Here is a 10,187-nt window from a genome sequence, read left to right on the forward strand (position 1 = left end):
AAGTAGTAAGTGGACCGGGCCCTTCCACGCTCGGGTGTTCAAGGAGGGATATGTGATCATCGTCAGACCATTGATCAACTTGTGATCGACAACCATGTCTAGACCCATCGGATTTCTCGACTAGCTATCATTATCTTTAGATTCACCTCTAACCATCCACGTGGAAGATAACAACGATGCAAGGGTCGTCGGATGATCATCGGAGTGCCACCGCAGCCCAAAGTCCTAGATCTGCACCCTCCCCTCGTGGCATCTCTCATCTCTCTCCCACAAATCCTCTCTTTCTCTGACCTACATACTCCAACGAGCCAGCACTAGACGAGTGCACACATCAGGCACAACGAAGCATGCCTTTCATCCTAGTACTCTCTATAGGACGGTGACACACATATAAGCCCTTTTTTTATACCCAAACACTAAGAGAATCAATGATTTTACCTATAACTCACTAGACTCCCCAAGGAAGAGGAAAAATCCATGAACAAAGCAACTTACATGAAAGTGAATTTCCGTGTAAAAGAAAGAAGAAATAAACCAACGCCCATTGCACGCGTGAACATTACATATTAGATTGTGATGTGGAGCATCCTTCGGTCATCCCCATGGACCTACCATCGTCTCACCAAGTGCCAAGAGGACCCATGACATGAGCACGAGCTAGAGCTCTCGAGACCGAGGTGACTTCTCTCCTTAGTGATATCTCATTCGATTCTCTCGAGACATGGCTACTACCTAAGTCCGGAATGTTGTGCATGATTAGGTACCAAGAGAACCCTCCCGAGGATGCACATGAAGGTGGTCAAGTTCCCAACTCCATGGGTGAAGAGAACCAACGGAAGAAGACAAAGGCAGCTTCCAGGTCTCGGACATCCAGCGTCCAGCCCGGACATCCGGCCCCTGGAGATCTCACCCACAGTCAAGGACCTGCAGCCAAAGCTACAGGGCCTGGACATCTGGTCCAGCCCGGACATCCGGCACGTCGCCCCGGAAATCCGGCCTCCAGCCCAGACATCTGGACAAGCTGTCCAGGGAGTACAGAAGTCTGCCTCGACATCCCGGACATTCGGCCATGACCCGTCGGACATCCGGCCCTTCACGTCGCCCCGGAAGTCCGGCCAACACCCAGACATCCAGACCAGCCTTGCCCAATGAGATCCAAGACGGCGCCAGGCCAGCCCGGACATCTGGCTGACAACCCGGACATCCGGCACCTCGCGAACAACCGGACATCCGGCCTGACCTATTTGCACACAGTAATGGGTCGAGCCCGTGTACCCCTCTTCGCCCCCTAGACTATATAAACTCCTCCTCCACCCTCTTTCTAGGGTTAGCATTGTGATAGCTCATACTTTGAGATAGAGCTTTGCTCATCCATCCGGATCTACTCCATCGCGAGGGACCGACACCTCTTCGGAGAAGATCCACTTGGATTCAAGACCTCCACTCGGAGAAGACCATCTTCAAGACCTCCTCACGGTGAAGAACCGGTTACCCTATGTATCGTCCCTTGTTGGATTCGGATCTTGTACCCTTTTGTGTTTCGAGGATCTAGCACATGTGTGACTATCTTCTTGTTGGTTGAGTGTTTTCCCTCGTGTTCCCCTCGTGTTCCCCTCTCGCGTTCTTCGTGTTCTTGGTAGGATTCCCTCCAAACGTGAAAGATCGGCCTCTAGGGTTCTACCCTATATCATCTTGGTATCATGAGCCACGAGGATCACGTTTTTGGACCCCCTACCCTTTGTTTTCTAGCTTGATTTTGTTGATTTCGTCCTAAATCCAAAAATCCCCACCAAAAATAGCCCCCCAATTTTTGTGTGTGATTTGTTCATGTGATGAATGATGACCCACAAGTGTAAGGAATCTATCATAGTCCTTTCGATAAGTAAGAGTGTTGAAACCAACGAGGAGCAGAAGGAAATGACAAGCGGTTTTTAGTAAGGTATTCTCTGCAAGCACTGAAATTATCGGTAACAGATAGTTTTGTGATAAGGTAATTCGTAACGGGTAACAAGTAACAAGAGTAAATAAAGTGCAGCAAGGTGGCCCAATCCTTTTTGTAGCAAAGGACAAGCCTGGACAAATTCTTATATGAAGGAAAACGCTCCCGAGGACACATGGGAATTATCGTCAAGCTAGTTTTCATCACGCTCATATGATTCACATTTGTTACTTTGATAATTTGATATGTGGGTGGACCGATGCTTGGGTACTGCCCTTTCTTGGACAAGCATCCTACTTATGATTAACCCCTACTGCAAGCATCCGCAACTACAAAAGAAGTATTAAGGTAAACCTAACCATTGCATGGAACATATGGATCCAAATCAGCCCCTTACGAAGCAACGCATAAACTAGGGTTTAAGCTTCTGTCACTCTAGCAACCCATCATCTACTTATTACTTCCCAATGCCTTCCTCTAGGCCCAAACAATGGTGAAGTGTCATGTAGTCGACGTTCACATAACACCACTAGAGGAGAGACAACATACATCTCGTCAAAATATTGAACGAATACCAAATTCACATGACTACTTATAGCAAGACTTCTCCCATGTCATCAGGAACAAACGTAACTACTCACAAATCATATTCATGTTCATAATCAGCGGGGTATTAATATGCATTAAGGATCTGAACATATGATCTTCCACCGAATAAACCAACTAGCATCAACTACAAGGAGTAATCAACACTACTAGCTACCGACAGGTACCAATCTGAGGTTTTGGGACAAAGATTGAATACAAGAGATGAACTAGGGTTTGAGAGGAGATGGTGTTGGTGAAGATGTTGATGGAGACTGACCCCCTCCCACTGAGGGGATCGATGGTGATGATGACAATGATGATTTCCCCCTCCTGGAGGGATGTTTCCCCAGCAGAACAGCTCCGCTGGAGCCCTAGATTGGTTCCGCCAAGGTTCCGCCCCGTGGCGGCGGTGTTTCATCCCGAAAGCTTGCTTATGATTTTTTCCAGGGTAAAAGACTTCATATAGCAGAAGATGGTCACCAGAGGACTGCCAGGGGGCCCAAGAGGCAGGGGGCGTGCCCCCCACCCTCGTGCCCAGGGTGTGGGCCCCCTCTCGTACTTTCTTCGCCCATTATTTTTTATTAATTCCAAAAATAACTTTTGTGGAGTTTCAGGGCTTTTGGAGTTGTGCAGAATAGGTCTCTAATATTTGCTCCTTTTCCAGCCCAGAATTCCAGCTGCCGAAATTCTCCCTCTTCATGTAAATCTTGTAAAATAAGAGAGAATAGGCATAAGTATTGTGACATAACGTGTAATATAAGCCCATAATGCAATAAATATCGGTATAAAAGCATGATGCAAAATGGACATATCAACTCCCCCAAGCCTAGACCTCGCTTGTCCTCAAGCAGAAGCCGATATCGAAAAATATGTCCACATGTTTAGAGATAGAGGTGTCAATAAAATAAAATATGGACATGAGGGCATCATGATCATTCTTATAACAACAACATATATATATATATATATATATATTGTCATATGATTTCTTATGCTAAAGTAACAATCTATTCACAATGTCAAGTATGAATCAGAAACTTCATTGAAAACTAACAAACTACAATCTCGGTCAATGAAGCAATTGCAATTTATCATAACATCGGAAAGAGTCAATATAAGAGCTTTTCAGCAAGTCCACATACTCAACTATCATTTAGTATTTCACAATTGCTAACACTCACGCAATACTTATGGGTATGGAGTTTTAATCGGACACAAAGAAAGATCGGAGCTTATAGTGTTGCCTCCCAACAATGTCAACAATAATAGTTCATGCTAACTTACATCCAATTAGATATATATATCAGGACCTTTCCAACACAAGGTGCTTTCCAAAGGATAAAATATAAAAAGGAAAGGTTGTCATGTGTAAGACAAGAATAAAAGATAGGCCCTTCGCAGAGGGAAGCAGAGGTTGTCATGTGTTTTTATGGTTGGATGCACGAAATCTTAATGCAAAAGAACGTCACTTTATATTGCCACTTGTGATATGGAACTTTATTATGCAGTCCGCCACTTTTAATGCTTCCATATCACAAGATAGTATAAAGCTTATTCTCTCCACACTAATAAGTCATACATATTTAGAGAGCAATTTTTATTGCATGCAACATGACAACTTACTTGAAGGATCTTACTCAATCCATAGGTAGATATTGTGGACTCTCATGACAAAACTGGGTTTAAGGATATTTAGAAGCACAAGTAGTATCTCTACTTGGTGCAAAGAATTTGGCTAGCAAGAGAGGGAAAGGCAAGCTCAACATGTTGGATGATCCATGACAATATACTTTATTCCGGATATAAGAAAACATAACCCATTACATTGTCTTCCTTGTCCAACATCAACTCTTTAGCATGTCATATTTTAATGAGTGCTCACAATCATAAAAGATGTCCAAGATAGTATATTCATATGTGAGAACCTCTCCTTCTTTATTACTTCCTATTATATGCAACGATGAACAAAACTATGTTTGTCAACCCTCAACAACTTTTATTCATCATACTCTTTATATGTGAAGTCACTACCCTCCATCAGATCCATATGATCTCTTTATTTCTTTTTATTATTTCCTTTTATTTTATTCCCTCAAGATCATAGAAAGATAGCAAAGCTCTTGACTCAACACTAATCTTTATTATATATAGCTCACAGACTCGATTACATAGAGGGATCATAAAGCAAAACTCAAAACTAAATCATACCAAAACTTTATTCTACTAGATCAAGATATTACCAAAAGGATCAAACTAAATAAAACGGTAAAGATAGGAGTGTGATGGTGATACGATACCGGGGCACCTCCCCCAAGCTTGGCAGTTGCCAAGGGGAGTGCCCATACCCATGTGTTTATGTCTCCTTCTTCGGAGGTGGTGATGATGGAGTTGTTGATGATGTAGGCTTCTTCCTTGATTTGTGCTTGAGGATGGAATTTTGCTCCCTTAGATCATCGATCTCCTGCTCAAGGCTTAAAATCCTTTTACATAGTTCCTGTTTGTTCTCCTGCAAGAGACGAAAAGGGATAAACTCGATCTTAGGTTTCTTTGCTCTATCAGAGAGGCTCGACTTTTTAAACTCCATGTGCATGTCCCCAGGTTGAGGTAGTGGGACTTCATCTTCATCTGAGCTCGTCTCCTCCTTTCCCTTAGGTTCATAGTCTTCTTCTTCCTCAGTGGACCAACCATAATGCTCCAAGTCCCCATAGACCTTAGGGTCTGCAAGGTAATCAGCCACATAGCTTTCTCCCTCCGAATCCTGGGATGACATGTTGCTCTAATCCGCGGCAGAAACAACTCAAAACAAAAACAGAGGATTTCGTCGTGGTACGGTGATCAAAACCTTCGGGAGATTATATAATGATTTTTTACTGACCAAAAGAAGTATCGTACAGGAAAACAGAGTCCGGAGAGCACACGAGGTGCCCATGAGGCAGCGGGGCGCGCCCAGGGGGTAGGGCGCGCCCTCCACCCTCGTGGATGCCTCGTGTCCTTCCCGGACTACTTCTTATTTTTCTATTTTCTTAAGTATTCCAAAACGGAGAAAAAATGTTGTTAGACCTGTTTTAGAGTCGGTTTACTTACCATACCACATACCTATTCCTTTTCGGAGTCTAAAACGTTCTGGAAAGTGTCCTTTATGTATTCCTCCGGGGTTACGATTTCAATAACATTAGTTTCAACATTTATTGGACTACCTGAGATGTAATGTTTGATTCTTTGACCGTTCACCACCTTCGGACTTGTGCCTTCAAAGTTGTTGATTTTTATGGCACCGGAATGATAGACCTCCTCGATAACGTAAGGACCTTACCATTTAGAGAGGAGTTTTCCTGCAAAAGATCTTAAGCGAGAGTTGTATAGCAAAACATAATCACCTACGTTAAACTCATGCTTTTGTATTCTTTTGTCATGCCATCTTTTAACTTTTTCTTTAAACAGTTTGGCATTCTCATAGGCTTGAGTTCTCCATTCATCAAGTGAGCTAATGTCAAATAACCTCTTCTCACTGTCAAGTTTGAAATCATAATTGAGCTCTTTAATGGCCCAATATGCCTTATGTTCTAGTTCGAGAGGTAAGTGACATGCTTTTCCATAAACCATTTTATATGGAGACATACCCATAGGATTTTTATATGCAGTTCTATAAGCCCATAATGCATCATCAAGTTTCTTGGACCAATTCTTTCTAGATCTATTAACAGTCTTTTGCAAAATCAATTTAAGCTCTCTGTTACTCAGTTCTACTTGGCCACTAGAATGTGGATGATAAGGAGATGCAATTCTATGATTAACATCATACTTAGCAAGCATTTTACGAAAAGCACCATGAATAAAATGTGAACCACCATCAGTCATTAGGTATCTAGAGACTCCAAACCTCGGAAAAATAACTTCTTTAAGCATCTTAATAGAGGTGTTATGATCAGCACTACTAGTTGGAATAGCTTCTACCCACTTAGTAGCGTAATCAACAGCAACTAAAATATGTGTATACCCATTAGAGGAAGGAAAAGGTCCCATATAATCAAAGCCCCAAACATCAAATGGTTCAATAACAAGAGAATAATTCATAGGCATTTCTTGACGTCTACTAATATTACCAATTATTTGACATTCATCGCAAGACAAAACAAACTTACGTGCATCCTTGAAGAGAGTAGGCCAATAAAAACCGGATTGCAATACCTTATGCGCAGTTCTATCTCCAGCGTGGTGTCCCCCATAAGCCTCGGAGTGACACTTGCATAGGATCTGTTTCTGTTCATGCTCAGGTACACAACGTCTAATAACACCATCTACTCCATCTTTATAAATGTGTGGGTCATCCCAGAAGTAATGTCTTAAATCATAGAAAACCTTTTTCTTTTGCTGGTATGTGAAACTAGGTGGTATAAATTTAGCAACAATGTAATTAGCATAATCAGTATACCATGGAGCAGTGCAAGAAGCATTTATGACAGCTAATTGTTCGTCAGGAAATCTATCATCAATAGGCAGTGGGTCATCAAGAACATTTTCTAACCGAGACAAGTTGTCTGCAACGGGGTTCTCAGCTCCCTTTCTATCAATAATATGCAAATCAAATTCTTGTAGTAGGAGAACCCATCTAATAAGTCTAGGTTTAGCATCTTTCTTTTCCATAAGATATTTAATAGCAGCATGATCAGTGAATAGTTACTTTAGAATCAATGATGTAAGGTATGAACTTATCACAAGCAAATACAACTGCTAATAATTCTTTTTCAGTAGTAGCATAATTTCTCTCGGCACTGTCTAGAGTTTTACCAGCTATAGGATCGAAAGTATTGTTGGGGAACGTAGTAATTTCTAAAATTTTCCTACACACACGCAAGATCATGGTGATGCATAGCAACGAGGGGGGAGAGTGTTGTCCATGTACCCTCGTAAGCCGAAAGCGAAAGTGTTAGAACAACGCGGTTGATGTAGTCGTACGTCTTCACGGCCCGACCGATCAAGCACCGAAACTACGGCACCTCCGAGTTCTAGCACACGTTCAGCTCAATGACGTCCCTCGAACTCCGATCCAGCCAAGTGCCGAGGGAGAGTTCCGTCAGCACGACGGCGTGGTGACGATCTTGATGTTCTACCGTCGCAGGGCTTCGCCTAAGCACTGCTACAATATTATCGAGGAGGACTATGGTGGAGGGGGGCACTGCACACGGCTAAGAGATCAAGAGATCAATTGTTGTGTCATGGGGTGCCCCCCTGCCCCCGTATATAAAGGAGGGAGGAGAGGGGGCCGGCCAAGGGGGTGGCGAGCCCTAAGGGGGGAGTCCAACCCCAACCGGGAGTAGGACTCCCCCTTTCCTATTAGGAGTAGGAGAGGGAAGGAAGAAGGGGGAGGGAAGAAGGAAAGGGGTGCCGGCCTCCTTCCCAATTCGGATTGGGCTTGGGGGGGCTCCTTTGCTCCTTCTCCCTCCTTTCCACTAAGGCCCAATAAGGCCCATATACCTCCCGGGGGGTCCAGTAACCTCCCGGAGATTCGGTATTGTCCCAATCTCACCCGGAACCTTTCCGGTGTCCAAATATAGTCGTCCAATATATCAATCTTTATGTCTCGACCATTTCGAGACTCCTCGTCATGTCTGTGATCACATCCGGGACTCCGAACAACCTTCGGTACATCAAAACTCATAAACTCATAATAAAACTATCATCGTAACGTTAAGCGTGCGGACCCTACGGGTTCGAGAACTATGTAGACATGACCTAGAACTGTTTCCGGTCAATAACCAATAGCGGAACCTGGACACTCATATTGGCTCCTACATATTCTACGAAGATCTTTATCGGTCAAACCATATAACAACATACGTTGTTCCCTTTATCATCGGTATGTTACTTGCCCGAGATTCGATCGTCGGTATCCAATACCTAGTTCAATCTCGTTACTGGCAAGTCTCTTTACTCGTTACGTAATGCATCATTCCGTAACTAACTCATTAGCTACATTGCTTGGAAGGCTTATAGTGATGTGCATTACCGAGAGGGCCCATAAATACCTCTCCCACAATCGGAGTGACAAATCCTAATATCAAAATACGCCAACTCAACATGTACCTTCGGAGACACCTGTAGAGCTCCTTTATAATCACCCAGTTACGTTGTGACATTTGGTAGCACACAAAGTGTTCCTCCGGTAAACGGGAGTTGCATAATCTCATAGTCATAGGAACATGTATAAGTCATGAAGAAAACAATAGCAATATACTAAACGGTCAAGTGCTAAGCTAACGGAATGGGTCAAGTCAATCACATCGTTGTCTTAATGATGTGATCCCGTTAATCAAATGACAACTCATGTCTATGGCTAGGAAACTTAACCATCTTTGATTCAACGAGCTAGTCAAGTAGAGGCATACTAGTGACACTTTGTTTGTCTATGTATTCACACATGTATCAAGTTTCTGGTTAATGCAATTCTGGCATGAATAATAAACATTTATCATGAAATAAGGAAATAAATAATAACTTTATTATTGCCTCTAGGGCATATTTCCTTCAGTCTCCCACTTGCACTAGAGTCAATAATCTAGTTCACATCATCATGTGATTTAACACCAATATTCACATCAATATGTGATTAACATCCATAGTTCACATCGTCAAGTGACCAACACCCAAAAGGTTTACTAGAGTCAATAATCTAGTTCACACGCTATGTGATTAACACCCAAAGAGTACTAAGGTATGATCATGTTTTTCTCGTGAGAGAAGCTTAGTCAACGGGTCTGTCACATTCAGAGCTGTATGTATTTTGCAAATATTCTATGTCTACAATGCTCTGCACGGTGCTACTCTAGCTAATTGCTCCCACTTTCAATATGTATCCAGATTGAGACTTAGAGTCATCTGGATCGGTGTAAAAAGCTTGCATTGATGTAACTTTTACGACGAGCTCTTTTATCATCTTCATTATCGAGAAATATTTCCTTAGTCCTCACTAAGGATATTCTTGACCGCTGTCCAGTGATCCACTCCTAGATCAAAATTGTACTCCCTTGCCAAACTCAGAGCAAGGTATACAATAGGTCTGGCATACAATATAGCATACTTTATAGAACCTACGACTGAGGCATAGGGAATGACTTTTCATTCTCTTTCTATTTTGTGCCGTGGTCGGGCTTTGAGTCTTACTCAACTTCACACCTTGCAACACAGGCAAGAACTCCTTCTTTGACTGTTCTATTTTGAACTACTTCAAAATCTTTATCAAGGTATGTACTCACTGAAAAATCTTATCAAGCATCTTGATCTATCTCTATAGATCTTGATGCTCAATGTGTAAGCAGCTTCACCGAGGTCTTTCTTTGAAAAACTCTTATTCAAGTATCCTTTTATGCTATCAAGAATTTCTATATCATTTCCAATTAACAATATGTCATCTACATATAGTTTTAGAAATGTTACAGAGCTCCCACTCACTTTCTTGTAAATACAGGCTTCTCCAAAAGTCTGTATAAAACCATATGCTTTGATCAACTCATCAAAGCGTATATTCCAACTCCAAGATGCTTGCACCAATCCATAGATGGATCGCTGGAGCTTGCACAATTTGTTAGCACCTTTAGGATTGACAAAACCTTCTGGTTGCATCATATACAACTCTTCTTTAATAAATCCATTAAGGAATGCA

This window comes from Triticum aestivum, chromosome 6B, assembly GCF_018294505.1.
Source record: "Triticum aestivum cultivar Chinese Spring chromosome 6B, IWGSC CS RefSeq v2.1, whole genome shotgun sequence".
NCBI lineage: Eukaryota > Viridiplantae > Streptophyta > Magnoliopsida > Poales > Poaceae > Triticum > Triticum aestivum.